The 17,507-nt window shown below is 43.9% G+C and overlaps 1 long non-coding RNA gene across 1 annotated transcript in view; it reads left to right on the top strand.

Annotated features, from left to right (window-relative positions):
• Positions 1 to 15,883: 15,883 nt before the first annotated feature.
• The window catches only part of LOC124284509, a 31,520-nt gene continuing 29,896 nt past the window's right edge, over positions 15,884 to 17,507 (top strand). Inside the window, exon 1 of the long non-coding RNA XR_006900572.1 lies at positions 15,884 to 16,182. This is a non-coding gene — a long non-coding RNA (uncharacterized LOC124284509). The remainder of the gene's footprint in view (positions 16,183 to 17,507) is intronic.

Here is a 17,507-nt window from a genome sequence, read left to right as displayed (position 1 = left end):
CTTCTCAATGCATGAAATGGGAAATGGACGCTGGTTGTGATTCCAAAATAATGGTCCAATTATTTCACAATATCAACGCATTGGACATGTATTGTTTACATGTTTGTTTGGTTTTTTTAAAATAACGTTAACTCTATTATTAAATAATTATACACAATCTAGTCCAAGCTCAGAAGGCATGAAATACAATTTTGTGAGTAGATCATCTCTTAGTACTTTTTAGTTGTTAATAATGGTTGATCGCATTTGTTTTGCGCACTAAAGCGTACATTTTGTATTATAAGCGTATTTTATTTGTGTTTTACAGTAATATATTTCTAAAATAACTTGGTTCATAGATCTTTGTGAAATAGCTTTGTCCCTTTGACTTCTGTCAACAAGATTTTAAAACTCATATACATCGTTGTCGATTGCACATTGCACAGACGCAAGACACTGATTGGGTGTACCATATACACATAACACATGCTCACAGGTTACTAAAGAGTCTTTTCTATGGAATTGTATCCAGAATTATATTTCCTTTATTTTATTATTGACATATTCGGGCCAATAATGAGTGAAGGTAAACCATTAGGTACGTGTCAGCTAGGGCTGGGACGGGTACTCGAGTACTCGAATCTGGGTCGGGTACACCTGGAATCGAGTCCTATTTCTAGGAATCGAGTACCCAGAAAGGAGAGAATTCTGTAATAACAAGGGCAGATAATAACTTGTCTTTTCATAATTGACGTAACACACATTTACATCGTTGGTACTGTCTGATTAATGAAGGTTGTTATTAACGACTGTAATTTATCTACGCATGAGCGGCGGGAACGAAAGGTTCTGTGTTGTAACGAGGAATGTAAGTAATGCTGTTACTCTTTATATTGGTTAAATAGACATAAATTAAATAGCATAAGATCTGTTTTAATGTCTTACTGCCATCCTTTCAAGTTTCTATAATAATCTCTGTCAACTCGTGATTGAATATTCAGACAGTTGACAGAAGTGCTGTATTCCTTACATTTTCGGGTACTCGATTCCGATTCCGGTAAGCACATGCGGGTCCTAGATTCCATTTTTTCCTACCCTTCCCAGCCCTAGTGCCAGCAACATCTGTTCTCGGTCGATTGGCCAACAATGCACACATTATTAAGGTAAGTGATTGCCAGTATGAAATTAATACCCAAATAACGCATTCCATGAATACACACTGTTTATCGTGTTTTGAAAAATATTACAAATGGATATGGCATTGAGCTCCAGGAGGTGCAGGTAGGCACAGAAAATTGACAGTCGGTGACAGGAGGCGGCTTGTTATTCTTGTTTCTAAAAACAAACGAAGGAGTTTAGAAAACTTAAGGCTGGACATGATTGATAGAGGAACTGTGGCTGTCTGTAAGGAGACAATTAGAACTGAGCTGTATGCAATGGGTTGGCAGAAAAGTCGAGGAATTCCATCACCGATCATGAAACCTGAACAAGCCAAGGTTGAACTGGTGCTTAGGGCATAGAAATTTTAACTGGGACAATGTGATTTTCTCAGATGAAAGGTCTGTGTTGCTGTTTCCTAATACACTGAAATTCTGGACCAAACAAACTGAAAAACCTTTGTATCAGCGCCCAAAGTACAGTCCGAAATTTAACGTGTGGGATGGCATATCTGCGTTAGGGACAACGCCCCTCTGTGTATTTGAAGGGAATATGAACAGCGAGCGGTACACAGATATTCTCGAGGGACATTTACTTCCATCTGCTCACGTGTTCTATGAAAATGTTTTGATTTTCCAGCTGGACAACGACCCAAAACATCCTTTAAAGCATTCACAGGCCTGGTTTTGGACCCAAAATATGACATCATTAGATTGGCCAAGCGATAGCCCTGACATAAATCCAATAGAAAATGTTTGGGGACTTATGAAGGAAAGTGTCAATAAGAAAAATCTGACAAATATTGCTGAAATGAAAGAAGAGGTGGTAATTGAAGCCTGCATTGCTGCCCATTGTGACTTGACAAAATACTAACTGTTCACCTGTCTTTGAATCTGGAGCTATATTCTGCTAATATTCACATTTAATACGTGAGTAATGAGGGAAAAAAATAAACAAATTACAATCTTTAAATTCTCAATAATATCTGGTTGTTTGGGATTACACCTTCTTAGGAAAGTACAGATTCTAGTATTTATTACTTTTATTTTATTTTATTTATTTATTAATTTTTTTATTATTATTATTTTTATTTATTTATTATTATTATTATTATTTTATTTTTTATACATCTTTTTAATTTGTTTAAATTTTTTTTGGGAAGTCCCATCCGGCATTCGAACCCACACCCTCTATAAATAAAAGGAAAAAGAAGAAAACGTACTAGAATCTTCTTTTTCCTTTTATTTATAGAGCGTATGGGTTCGAATCCCGGAATGGGCTCAACCCAAAAAAGTACTAGAATCGGCACTTTGCTAAGAAGGTGTAATCCCAAACATAACACATGTTAACCCCATTCCAAATTAGTTAATAATAACAATTGTCCCGTACTTTTGTGGGTCAGTATCTAACATTGAGAACACATTCATGTTGTATATTGAAAAACAGAAAAAAGCCGTATATGACCAATTGATACAATATTCGGCTAATGATATTATCAATATGAAATATATCTCTTTATCATCTTTATGTGTCACATGTGCTTCATTGTGGGGCAGGACTCAAGTCCTAGAAACTCTCAGGAGTCAAGCTGCCAAACACGATCACCCATCCAAGGACTCTCCGAGCTCGACGCTGCTTAACTTCACCGATTTGTGACCTGAACTTTGAGCACAGGACCACGCGCCACAGTAACATTCATTCGGTCTCGTTCAGCATGGTTAGAGAGCATATTTTTCTTTTTTCAGAACAGTTGTCAGATTAGATCACAGAAAATTCCAGCAGGTCCTGTTAATGGATTGTCCGTAGTTGTAAAACCTTAAGACAATGGAGTTTCCCCATGTGATCCATGTGGGTGCCATGTTGCAAGAGCAATTACTAAAACATGTTTGGAGTCTGCAGGCCGAGATGAACGTGGCCAGGTGTGTATAAATTCGATCATTACATAGCATGGTATCACAGTTGATAAAAACACACCAAAAACATACCGATATTAACACGTGAAGAAAGACAGAGAGCCATCAGTATGACCGAAATGGGGGCTACAGGTGCCGAAATTGCCAGCAGGTTTGGGTGTACGCCACTGACGGTATCCTGGCTTCTACAACGATCCAGGAAGTACTGAGGACAGGCCCACAACGGGAAGACCTCCAGTCACAACCCCACGGGAACACCGGCAAATAAGGATCATCCATCTGCGAAACAGATTCGTAACGGCGACGGCGACGGAGACGGGAACGGCAACGGCAACGGCTGCAACAACACTGAGACATCGTATTAGCCCACGTACAGTACTACGAAGATTTCGTGCTGCCGGAATTAGAGCCCTCCGTTCATTCCGGGACATATTTCCGACAGTGCAGCATTGGCGCCTGAGATTGCAATGGGCTAGGCGAGTTCGAGTCTGGCAGGTGAGGCAGTGGCGCGCTGAGTGCTGTTTACCGCCGAGTGTTGTTTTAAGTTGTTTCAGAATGGTGGCAGAGAACGGGGTTATCGCCGTAGAGGTGAACGACTAGCTCCTGAGTGCATTCAACAGGTCCAGCCTTTCGGCGGTGAAGGCGTCATGGTGTGGGCAGTATTTGTAGGGAACAGAATACTTATCTTGTAGTTGTGCGGGAGAACTTAAATGCAGTGTAGTACAGAGACCAGGTGTTACAACCAGTTGTGCTCCCATTCATACAAAACAACCACAGGGAACAGTGTTTCATCAGGACAATGTCAGGTCCCATACAGCAAGATTGACTGACTTGCTCAACCGTTACAACATTCAGGTCCTTCCATGGCCTGCCCACTCACCAGATTTGAAACCGATAACTCATCTTTGGGACAGATGAGAAGTCGTCAACAACCCATGGACAATAAGCAAGAGCTGGAGCGTGTCCAGAGTGTAGAGTGGTAAAAGGATTTCTGCGATGAGACGTCATCGATGAGACGACGCATCAGAGCATGTACTGAGGCACGTGGGGGTGAGACCCGTTACTGAGACTGACATTGTGTCTCCAATGAACTTGTATAGAGCCTGACAATCGCGTATTAGTGTTCAAATATCACTGGAAACCAATATGTTCTATGTTTCACTATCGCTAACACATCATGTGTTGTCAGATCATCCTTCATAACATGTTTGAATGATCATCTGTTATCATTCTTCATAGATAATAGCAGGTAAATGAATTACGAAATAGACGATTGCTTACACCTGTTTGATCAGAAAAACATTTTTAATACATGTCGGAGCACTGAAGGTCAGACAGTAACAATCATTCGGTCTCGTTCAGATCGTAATGCATGGTTAGAGAGCATATTTTTCTTTTTCAGAACAGTTGTCAGATTAGATCACAGAAAATTCCAGCAGGTCCTGTTAATGGATTGTCCGTAGTTGTAAAACCTTAAGACAATGGAGTTTCCCCAAAATTTGAGGAAAATAAATCACTACAATCTGCATATTTGGTTGGCAAACGTCATTTTCCTACAACAATGTGATCCATAGTGAAGAATGGTTATTCTGACAGTCATTTCCCGGGTACAAGGAAGAACAAATAACATTTCCAAAACGCAACACGACTGACGGTGCCTTGTTGCAAGAGAAATTAGTAAAACATGTTTGGAGTCTGCAGAACGAGATGAACGTGGCGAAATGGTTATAAAGTCGATCATTATATAGCATGGGATCACAGTTGATAAAAACACACGAAAGACATGCCGAGATTAACAGGTGAACAGCGAGTATGGGCCATCGGTATGGTCGAAATGGGGGCAACACAAGTGGGAATTACCAGAAGTTTCTGATGTACGCCACTTACGGTATCCTGGCATCTACAACGATACCGACAGACAGGAATGACTGAGGACAGGCCCACAAAGGGTAGAGCACCAGTCACAACCCCACGGGATCATCCATCTACGAAAGAGACGGCGCCGGTGACGCCGACGGCAACAGCCGCATACAGCACTGCGAGTAGTATAGGAAATGGGGGTTCTGTGACAGGCCGATTAAGAGCGTCATTATATATTAATTCCGCTTCCAGCCCCCAGTATAAATTAACAATTTCGAGCAGAGACACCATTCGATGCACATCCCAGACCCCTATAGGAGCCTTAAAATCTGTAGGGTGCCATGAGTTTCGGCAACCCCCGGGCGGGAACGAGGACTGCAGTACGCGGCGCCGGATGCTAAGCAGCCACCAGTTACCCCCGGTCATAGAATGGGATTCTGTGACAGGCCAACTAAGAGTGTCATTATATACCAATACCGCTTCAAGCAGAGACACCATTCGATGCACAGCCCATGCACCTCTACGATTTCAAGCAGAGACACCATTCGGTGTACAGCCCACACACCTCTACGATTTCGAGCAGAGACATCATTCGATGCACATAACCGCAGTTTGCTCCACACGAGCCTCCCAAAGCATTCGTAGAAGTCCTGGACGGGGAGCACAGTTGGCTCTGCAGCGCAAAGAGCCCGGCAGACGCCTCGCTAGTGGCTGCGCGTCTGTGCGGGGAGTCGACACTTTCTCCAGGGGCTGTATTCCATATTTTACGCAGTCGATTGGAACCGATGCCGAATCGTTGTCTAGTTTCTTGTGCTTGGGCTTTTCCACGCAGCTTGCGAATCTCCTCCACTTGGGCTTGCGATAGTTGTCTTTTTGGAGGCATTTGGTTGCGCAATATATCTACATTCACAAAATATTGTCTATATGGGAAACTAGGGCACACTAGACAAACTGGGTACACTAGACATAACCTAGAGGGCTACTAAGTATTGCTAAGCATTTGCTAAGCATTGCTAAGCATTGCTAAGCATTGCTAAGCATTGCTAGGAGTTTCCTGGGAAAAGGTTGGGGTTCCTTGGGAGGATTTGGATTCCTGGGAGAGGATTGGGATTCCCATATAGGCATATAGGAAGTATGGGTATATATATGCCTAGGAAAAAACAACCATGCCACCAAAAAGAGATTTGCCTGCGGATAAGATCCAAGAAATACGCTCCCTTCGAGGGGTGCTCCCAGCAAATGAGGTTAAAAAGCGCTTCGGTATTGGGTCCACGACATATGGAGAGATCCGATCGAAGAACCAGAAGTATCGTTGCCAGTCGATGACCCACAAGTATCGTTGCCGGTCGACGAACCACAAAAGGTGACTCGGGATAGTTCGAAAGTAACAATACCTGGTAGTACGTTACCAACCATCCAGGACTTCTACGATCGCCTGGGGAGTCTCGAGACTCATGTGGAGCAAACCGCGAATACATCGTCGAATTTGTTGGTTGACATCCTGTCGAGGTTGGACAAGGATGATGACAATGATGAAGTCCTGGAGGAAATAGAAGAGGAACAAGAAGATACCCGTCTGGGTATCCAGAAGGTGCGGGAGATGGTAGAATCAGCCCAAAGGTTAACCTATGTTTCGATAGCTGCTGTATTACTCTGGAAGGTCATCCACAAGACCTGGAAGCATAGCAAAACCAGTTTCCCAGCAACACCCAAGCCCCAAACCCGGACCCTTCTTCGAATGTAGTAACATTTAGACATTTGATTTAGCATAAGGTATACAACATGTGGCCATGGGAGGGACGGGAACCCATTATTGCAAATGGGTATTGCTTTCGGCAAACCAGCAACCTGCGACAAACGCTGTATGACTGAATATTGCCACTCACATGCCCACTGTGTGAGAAGGGTCATGTCAATTCGTGAAATGCAAAGTATCGCGGCATAGGGGTCAAAGGGCATTATTGGTTGATGCAAAGACCATGGGAGGACGTAGTTGAAACCAACTTATTTACGATAAGAAGAAAGACTACCTCAACGAACGTAACCGGCTGCTCAGGACGAAAGTTTAAGGGTGATTCATATTTCTTTGAAGGCTGACGGGTTTATCTGCACATTGAAAACACCCTATTAGACGCATGTGGCTCATATGGTATACACCATGACTACTGTCATCGAACTCAAAGCTCGCCAAAAGTCGTGGACTGACGGGTTATTCCCGCCTTAGGAAACCCCAACTGCTCAACTTGCTCGAAATGAAATATACCAAGCCCCCTACCGTGCGAGACCTCAAACTCCGAGCTAAAGAACGGGGATTGAACGGTTATTCCCGCATGAGAAGAGCTGAGCTGATCACCTTGCTGGAAGACACCAGGCCAGTCGAGTTGAGATTTGTGCCGACGGAGCACGCCGTAGGTAAGTATCTCTGGGGCTGGATAATGACGGTTGATTCCAATATCGATACCGGTACAGTCAAACCCCCCATCATTAGTAAACTCCGCGAAGAACTAGGCGACTTGAAAAGCATCAAGTACCAACTAACGATGAAAATGGAGCTCCAAAAACAGAATACGGACGGCAGTACTGAGTACGTTGCACCTTATTTCAGAGGCAAACAGGAAGCCCTAACCCAACCAGAATTGATTGAATCCTCCATCGACGCATCGTTGCAGAAAATACAAGAGTCGTTGGAGAGATATACCCATATGGGCTCTGGATGGGTGGTAGACAAAATCAACACCGTTTATCTCGACATAGCGAACTACATGCCGCTCAAAGGTGGATCGCACAACACCGGTGCCCAAGCATTTCAAGGCCAAAAAGGCCCTCGTTAACCCCAAAACCCAAGGCGACGATGTTAACGATTACTGTGCGGTGGTGGCGGTCATAGCTGCTACGCATGAACCAAGGGGTAATCCGGGCAGGCGTTCCAGCTATCCATCGATCGAAGAATCCGGGTTCGACTTCACGGGTGTAGAACGCTTAACACCCATCTCCTACTGGGCGCAATTCGAAAAGCAAAACAAGGTGGCCATCAATGTGTTCGGCCACGAAGGCGACAAAACCATCGTGCATAGGATAAGCCCTGTGGATGATAAAACTGTGCGTAGAACCAATATATTCCTCATCGAAAAAGACGGCCAGTATCACTACACGGCGATAGAAAATCTGAGTCGGCTGTTGCACGATCAATCGATGCACAGCGAAAAGAAACACTTCTGCGAACGATGTCTGCACGGTTTTACGCGAGCCGACCTGCTGCAAGCGCACCAGGGGGATTGCCTAGGTGTAGGAGAGACAGCGATCCGAATTGACATGCCTAAGGAAGGCGACAACATCTTGAAATTCACCAACCACAAACATCAGATGCCTGTGCCTTACATGATCTATGCAGACTTCGAGCCCTCATCAAACGGGTTACGACCACGACGTGCCCAACACTGAGCAAAGTTTTACGTGCAAGACCCAAGAACACCAAGCCTGCGGGTTCGGGTATGTGGTCGTCCGATGCGATGGACAAACGAATGCTCCAGTCATCTACCGAGGTCCTGGCGGCGGCGAACGATTCCTGATGTGTTTGCAACAGGAAGAGAAAATCATTAGGAAAAGGCTGTACACCGCTGCTCCCCCATGCGCATGACGCTGAAGGACCAAGTCGCCCACAAGCGTGCTAAGAACTGCCACATATGTCAGGGTCGCTGAATGGGGATGTTGTGAGATCACTGCCACATCACCGGCGGTACCGAGGTGCCGCCCATAACGCGTGCAATCTCCAGCTTAGAATCAACCCTAAAACAATCAACATCCCCGTGGTCTTCCACAATCTGAGAGGGTACGATGCCCACCTGATCATGCAGGCCATCTCAAAGGTCGACGGTGATATCAAGTGCATCCCCAACAACATGGAAAAATACATCTCATTCTCACTCAATGGTCTGAGATTCATTGACAGCGCTCAGTTCCTCCTGTCATCGCTCGATAGTTTGGTCAAAGCCAATGACACCTTCCCCATCACTGATCGATACACCAATGCCGAGACTCGGCCCCTGCTGATGAGGAAGGGTGTGTACCCATACGAGTACATGGATGATTAGCCTAAGTTCGATGAGACCCGATTACCTCCTATCGGCCAATTTTACAGCAACATGACTGAATCCCATATCTCCCAAGACGATTACGACCACGCGCAGAACGTGTGGGGGAAACTGGGATGTAAGAATCTGGGTGACTACCACGACCTGTACTTGAGAACGGACGTGCTCCTGCTAGCCGATGTGTTCGAGACATTTAGGAGGACATGTTTGAAACAGTATCAACTCGACCCTGCATGGTACTACACCAGCCCCGGTCTATCGTGGGATGCGCTGCTGAAGAAAACCGGAGTTAAGCTGGAATTGCTCACGGATTACGACATGCACCTGTTCATCGAAAAAGGATTGCGAGGTGGGATCTCCATGGCCGCCAAATGGTATGCAAGAGCCAACAATAAGTACGTGGAAGGCTACGACTCTAGCAAGCCCACCAATCATCTCCTCTACCTCGACGCCAACAACCTGAACGGTTGGGCTATGAGTCAGTCTCTGCCTACTGGTGGGTTTGAGTGGTTGAATGATGAGATCGATATCACGAGCATCGCGCTGGATTCGGGGAAGGGTTACATCCTCGAAGTGGATCTGGAGTATCCCGAGGCATTACACGCTGCTCACAACAGCTACCCGCTGGCCCCCGAACGGTTGATGGTCTGCCGAGACTGGATGTCCGACTATCAGCGGGACTTGTTGGGTGAGAACACCCTGGCTCGGGTGGAAAAACTCGTCCCGAACTTGATGAACAAGACCAAGTACGTCGTGCACTATCGCAACCTGCAGCTGTACCTATCGTTGGGTATGAAACTGACCAAAATTCATAGGGTGCTGAAGTTTGACCAAAGGCCTTGGATGGAGCCCTAAGTCAGAATGAACACGGACCTGCGAAAGCTGGCCACCAGTGACTTCGAGAAGAACTTGTATAAGCTCATGAACAACTCTGTGTTTGGTAAGACGATGGAGAACCTGAGAAAACGGGTGACGGTCAAACTCGTGCGATCGCACCAGGAGGAAAAGCTCAGGAAGCTTATCGCTAGCCCGGCCTTCAACAGAAGCAAGCTATTCGATAACGACTTGGCGGCGCTGCACATGAACAAAAGTCACATCAAGCTCAACCGACCCGTCTACATGGGGATGAGCATTCTCGACCTGTCCAAACATCTCATGTATGATTTCTACTACAACCAGCTCAAGAAGCAATACGGTGATCGATGCGAGCTGCTGTACACGGACACGGATTCCTTGTTGCTGGATATACACACCGAGGATGTGTACAAGGACATGGCAAAACACATACACCTGTACGACACCAGCAATTACCCCAAGGACCATGCCCTACACAACACGATCAATAAAAAGGTCCTTGGCAAGATGAAAGACGAATGCGCTGGCACACCCATCGCCGAATACGTTGGCTTGAGGCCTAAGATGTACTCCATCTTGAAAGCTGATAAGGGTGAGATCCGAAAGGCAAAGGGGGTCAAGAAATACGTGGTGAAACAACACATCAAGCACGTCCTCTTCAAACAAGCTCTGTTCAAGAATAAGACGTTCAAACACCGAATGAATGTGTTGAGAAGCGACAAAAACAACATCTACGGCATCACCCTCAACAAGACGTCGCTGTCGCCCATGGACACCCAAACGGTGGATCGCCGCCGACGGCGTCACGACTTACGCGTACGGGCACACGCTCATAAACCACTGAGTGGTTAAATTAGTGCTCTTAGTTGGCCTGGGCTGTGCATCGAATGGTGTCTCTGCTTGAAGCGGTATTGGTATATAATGACACTCTTAGTTGGCCTGTCACAGAATCCCATTCTATGACCGGGGGTAACTGGTGGCTGCTTAGCATCCGGCGCCGTGTACTGCAGTCCTCGTTCCCGCCCGGGGGTTGCCGAAACTCATGGTACCCTACAGATTTTAAGGCTCCTATAGGGGTCTGGGATGTGCATCGAATGGTGTCTCTGCTCGAAATTGTTAATTTATACTGGGGGCTGGAAGCAGAATAGATATATAATGGCGCTCTTAATCGGCCTGTCACAGAACCCCCCATTCCCTATACTACTCTGCGACATCGCATTAGCCCACGTACAGTACTGCGTACACTTCTTACTGCCGGAATTAGAGCCCTCCGTTCATTCCTGGACATGTTTATGACGGTGCAGCATCGGCTCCTGAGATTGCGATAGGCTAGGCGAGCTCGAGTCTGGCAGGTGAAGGCAGTGGCGCCGAGTGCTCTTTACCGCTGAGTGTTGTTTTAAGTTGTTTCAGAATGGTGGCAGAGAACGGGTTTATCACCGAAGAGTTGAACGACTAGCTCCTGTATGCACTCAACAGGTCCAGCATTTCGGCGGAGGAGGCAGCATGCTGTGGAGCGGTATTTGTAGGGAACAGAAGACTGGCCTGGAGTTGTGCGGGAGAACTTAAACGCAGTGCAGTTCAGAGACCAGGTGCTACAATCCATTGTGCTCTCATTCATACAAAACCAAGCACAGGGAACGGTGTTTCAACAGGACAATGCCAGACCCCATACAGCAAGACTGACACAGGACTTTCTCATACACCACACCATTGATGCCCTTCCATGGCCTGCCCACTCACAAGATATCAACCCGACAAAGCATCTATGGCGCCATCTGAAAAGACAGATAAGAAGTCGTCAACAACCCATTGACAACAGACAAGAGCTGGAGCATATGTAGAGAGTGGAGTGGCAAAGGATTCCAGCATACGTCATCAGACGTCTGACGTCATCGATGAGACGACGTATCGCAGCACCCGTTGAGGCATGTGGGGGTCATACCCGTTACTGAGACTGACATTGTGTCTCCAATGAACTTGTATAGAGCCTGACAATCGCGTATGAGTGTTCAAATATCACTGGAAACCAATATGTTCTATGTTTCGATATCGCTGACACGTCATGTGTTGTCAGAACATCCTTCATAATGTGCTCGGTTCATCTGTAACCATTCTTCATTTCATAATATTCTTGTAATCAACATTTTGTGTGTCGTTTTTATGGATCGTCAAAATCGACCTATACTTTATTTTACCTCTTAGTTAACACTGTATCTGCTCAATGGGGTTATTTTGTCTGGTGCGAGCATTCAAAATCAGGGTTAGGATTTCGAAAGGTTTGGGAGGTGATGTCGCCATTTTCCAGATTTAACGTACCAGTTAGAAACATGTTATCCCATGCAATGCCCCTTTGTGAGCTGAACCAAGTGCCCTCTTGGATATTTCTTCGGGTACACAATTGGATTACCATTGAGTGAGTTTGTTTGAGTGTATAACTGGTGGGACGGGTGACCTCGATTTTCCTCGAGCACCCGTGTCATAAACTTTGATTTAAACATATTTTATTCATTGAAGAACAGAAATAAGCACAAGTTATCCAACTTAAAGAGCACAAAGCAGGTGGTTCGCAAACTTAATGAAGCCCTCTCCCATATACACTGAGTCAAAGAAGAAACTTCACAAAATGTAATTTGAAAAATAATGAATAATTTTTCTCTGATGATACATCTATGTATCCGAAATGGGATCCCTATCTTTCGATTCTAGAAAAACATTAAAAAACCCACTCAAACCCATCCATTCATCGTGCAAATGACGTTAGTGCCAAATCTGGTTTTGCACGTGCAGTCGATCACGTGATCTTCGCATCGAAGTTTTCTTCATATGCACGTGTTTGAATTGGCCTCAAGAATTGAAAAAACACTTCTAAACCACAGTTCTAAGGGTACTTGAAATGCCAAGATTGTCAAATGTGCAACGTGAACGTGCCGTTGGCATGTTGCAAGCGGGAAGATCAGTTATTGACGTCGCAAGAGCAATGGGATGCAGCCGTCGTACTGTTTATGACTTGAGAGGTCGTCTACAACAAACTGGCACCACTTCTGATCGCCCAAGGTTGGGTCGTCCACGTGTGACGTCACGAGCAGAAGACCGTCAAATCGTCCTATGTCACCTACGTGACATATTTCTGCCGGCTACACGAACCAGGACTGAGATGTTTAGAGGTCGACTGTCCTCACAGACCATTCGAAATCGGTTGCGGGCTGCCAATCTCCATTCTCGACGTCCATATTGTGACTTGACATTCTGTATGCCCATGTTTTGGAACGGCGGTGTAGCCCAATGGAACTGATTATGGCACTGTCAGTGTATCGAGTACATCACACAGATCTCACCAATGAAATAATAACAATTTAACCATCTTACAATCTCTTGTTCTTTTATAGTGCCCTGAAGAAAGAATGTGAAGTTTCGTTTTTGACTCAGTATAGATAATCGGTATTTTAAACATGGTAGTATAAATTAGCAACTGCGATTGTTAGTGGGGGTTAAAGTAGCGTAACATTATTGTCCCCCTGAGAGGGTACGTAAGTCCCAAAACTTCAAGATCACTTTATGTTTTCTTGTGATTCATTCCTGAGAGGTTAAAGGCGTGCAGTCTGGGAGATATATATCATGAATATAGACAAGAATTTGTCTCTTTTGTTAACTGATGAGCAATAGAGATAAATACATTATAATCATAGTCATAAGATGTCAAATCCATGATTGTTTTTGTTATGTTTCATTGTCTTATCATGGCGTAACCATGTTCAGCCAACCAATGACCACGCAGTGGACGTACAGTATTCACGCTACATTATTATAGTTTTCTGTTCACTGTATCTGGTACATAAACCTGTTTATGATAAGAGAGGAGGTAGGCACAGAACAGCTAGTCCAGGAACATTTAGAAAATAAGATTATACTTCTTACCGAGACTATTGTTGCCATCCTGTTCATTATCGTTCCTCCTCATGAACAAGAGGTGAGGTGAGGTGAAATTGGGTTTAACGTCGTGCTTGAGAATATTTCGCTCATATGAGAACGTGCATGCGTGTGTATGTGTATGTGCGGTTGCTTGTACTAGTCCAGACTTAAGCTGGTTTTATAGTGCTAGCCCACTGAGATACCATGCCGCAGTGAAGCATGTATACCCCACTCAGACACATTATACTGACTCCCGAGCCGACCAGTCCTTGTTGTACCCATTAATGCCGAGCGCCAGGCAGGGACCAACAAGTACCATATTTTAACGTGTTTTGGTATGACGCGGTCGGGGATCGAACCCGCGACTTTCCGCTCTCCCGGGCGGACGCTCTAACCACTACACCACGGGAGGCGGTCTCATGAACAAGAAGAAAAAAGCGACACAAACCCTTGATTTTATGGAAAATGCGTTTGTTGATGTGTCCAAAATACACAAACTCGCATACTTAGATCCGATATTTCAGAAAAGGCTTAGAAATAGACCCAAATAGTCCCATAAGGCTGTTAGAAGGATATTTATAAGATATAAACAGTGCAGGTTGATCAACGCTGTTGATGTGAAATACTCAGGTCTCAGGGGGAATGCTGAAAAGTTGGAGTGTTTATTAAATAATCTGCACACATACAAATCATGATTGAAAGATTATTGGAAATGAATTGATAATATGACATTAGCGGAAAATGTGATCATAGATAAAGTGACCGAAATTAACCTATTGTGAATAACAGACAATATAACATACGTGTACATGATATATATAGTAAAACACCAGTAAACTGATACTGGTCATCGGGTGTTTCCGAGATTTGGTTCGGAAATAATCTATTGATAAACGACGTGGAACAGATAACCTGCTTTGTGCTTGCTGTAGCATTGTGCATTCTATGCTGCGTACTGTTTAGAAACACCAAACTTAAGGTGTTTTTAAGGCCGAAATTGTGCATTTTTTTTGTGAACATGTAGTATATTTCTGACGATTGTAATTATTCACACGATATTAACAGTTTAAATGAGCTGTAGCTCTGCTGAAATAATAAGAATATGTGTGTTGTTTTGTGTGAGAAAACCAGTTAAAAAATGCAGCGTTGAGGTTATTGTATCCAGTGTAGTGAAGTATGTTCATCACGATTAAACTAGTTGGAAGGCTGGCTGGTCCTTTAATGCCTACAGCAGTATGTAAATAACAACAAGCATAACCGGATCCCGTTAATAGCCTCTTACAAGTATGGGTTGCTGAAGATCAATTCCTACCTGGCAATCTGTGGATGGAGCAACTTGCAGCGTCATTGCATACTGGGAAATACATGGAGAGAGTGAATGTAGTTTTACGCTGGACTCAGCACTATTCCAGCTATATAGCGGCGGTCTGTAAATAATCGAATCTCGACCAGATAATCCAGTGATCGACATCATGAGCATCGATCTACGCAATTGGGATACGATGACATGTGTCAACCAAATCAGCTAGCCTGACCACCGAAACCCGTGAGTCGCCTCTCGCGACAAGCATGGATTACTGAAGATCAATTCTAACATGGATCTTCACGGCTCATCTTTCATGAGTGATATCTACTGTATTGGTCATGTGTGGTGGTCACTTGTCTATCTTCCATAATCGGGGCGATAGGGTAGCCTAGTGGTTAAAGCGTTCTCTTGTCTCGCCAAAGACCGGGCTTCGATTCCCAAGGAGTACAATGTGTGAAGCCCATTTCTGCTGCACCCCGCCGTGATATTGTTGGAATATTGCTAAAAGTGACTTAGCCACTTTACCTTAATCATATTTATTCATCAACCAGGGTCCCGATCCACAAAGCGTTCGTAGCCTTAAGGCATTCGTAAGCCTTTGATAAACTATTAGGTTACAACATGTCGTAACGTTACGAACGATTTGTGGATCGGCTCCCTGGGCCTGAGCCTGGATAATCGTGGAGGCTGTTCTCCTCTTGAACGTCTGTGCCAGGCTATATAGTGGTAGAGGAAGGGGCACCGTGACCTAGAGCTTACACAATATCAGCATAACTGAAGTTCTTGAAGGGCATTTAGCAGTTGGACGAAAATGAATACATGACACGTTCTACGGATAGCCTCTTCTTTTTCTTTAAACGACCTTTCAGAAGTAATTCTTTCTCCTTCATTATTCACCTGGTGAAGGAGCAAGAATAAGCTCTGAAACGTGACATAAAGAAAACAAAAACGTGTCGTGTATTCATCAGCGTAATTGTTCAGTGTCACCTGCTACCATGAATATATACGTCAATACTGTCACAATACACGTTTAGATCCATGTACGTTTGACCCATTTATTGTTAACTGCCCATTGCGAACACACGCATTTAGAAGTCTCTTCAGTGATCAGGTAAGTTGCACTACAGATTGGTCATCAAACAATTGTAGATACTTGGGGCTAAGGCTGTACAATATTGGTGTTGTTGCTTGATAACGCTCCATTCAGCATTATTCAAACAATTATGTAAATAATCAAGCTAATAATAATCGTCTTATTGTGATTAATTCCTTGACTTTCACATTATGTACGTTTAATAGTAGTATTTGATGTGGCGCAGTGTCTCAAGGGGTTCAACAATCTCTGTTGTATTGAAGTCTTCATATTGTCTTGTTATGAACTTCGATCTACGAAATTAGGATACAGTGATCTGTCGTCAACCACGTCACCTTGAGTGGCGAGATCTTCCATTTAATCTCCTCTAACAATAAACATGGGTTTGAGAGGATCTATTTTCCTAGGGTTTGACATTATCATTTAACTTTATACTTTAACTAATGACTGTATTGGTTTTACCATCACAAGGGATAAATATTTCAATGTCAAAACAGTAAAGGATCTATTTTATCATGTTAATTATCATATAATAATTGAATTTTTTAAAGGAAATAGAATTATTATATAAATTTTGAATATGTTTTGTAAATAGATAATCGGTATTTTAAACATGGTAGTATAAATTAGCAACTGCGATTGTTAGTTGGGGTTAAAGTAGCGTAAAATTATTGTCCCCCTGAGAGTGTACGTAAGTCCCAAAACTTCAAGGTCACTTTAGCTCTACCAAATTTTTAATCATAGAATATTCATTATTTTCAAACATGGCTAAAACAATTGCCAGCGACTGAAGGGATGGTGTAAATCCAGCTAGGGTCCATGCAGGTAGCAAAAGTACTGTAAGTCCCCATGGACCCTAGTATGGTGATCTACCGCCAAGTGTTGGTGATCTATATCACGTGTTTATATGTGTTCTGTCTATAGTGATTTAATTTTACGATAGCGTACCAGTTTTAAATATATATCTGTGATACTCTAGTATTTTTACTGTCCTAACAGGTTTTTACGTTCTATATCATCACGATATGGCTGAATTATTGCCGATATGACGCTAAATATTAACTCACTCACTCACTGACTAATGTTCTAATCCGGTAAATATAACAGTGTACCTAATTATTTTGTTTGTTGTTTAACGCTGCACACAGCAATATTACAGCTGTGCGGCTGTGGTCTTTGAAGAATTGAGTCACCAATTGTTCCAGTCACCATGTGACATGTTGGTTTGACGTACAATGGCATCACTTTGTTTGTGTGTCCAGGAAGTCGTTACAATCATAATTGGTCTTGTCTTGGAATAACAAGATGGACTAAAGTGCATTGTAAATACATTCATAGTCAAA

This window comes from Haliotis rubra, unplaced genomic scaffold, assembly GCF_003918875.1.
Source record: "Haliotis rubra isolate DU_JTF1 unplaced genomic scaffold, ASM391887v1 Scf338, whole genome shotgun sequence".
NCBI classification, from domain to species: domain Eukaryota; kingdom Metazoa; phylum Mollusca; class Gastropoda; order Lepetellida; family Haliotidae; genus Haliotis; species Haliotis rubra.
The sequence above is the reverse complement of the archived record's forward strand: the minus strand, read 5'-3'. Positions and strand labels throughout refer to the sequence as shown.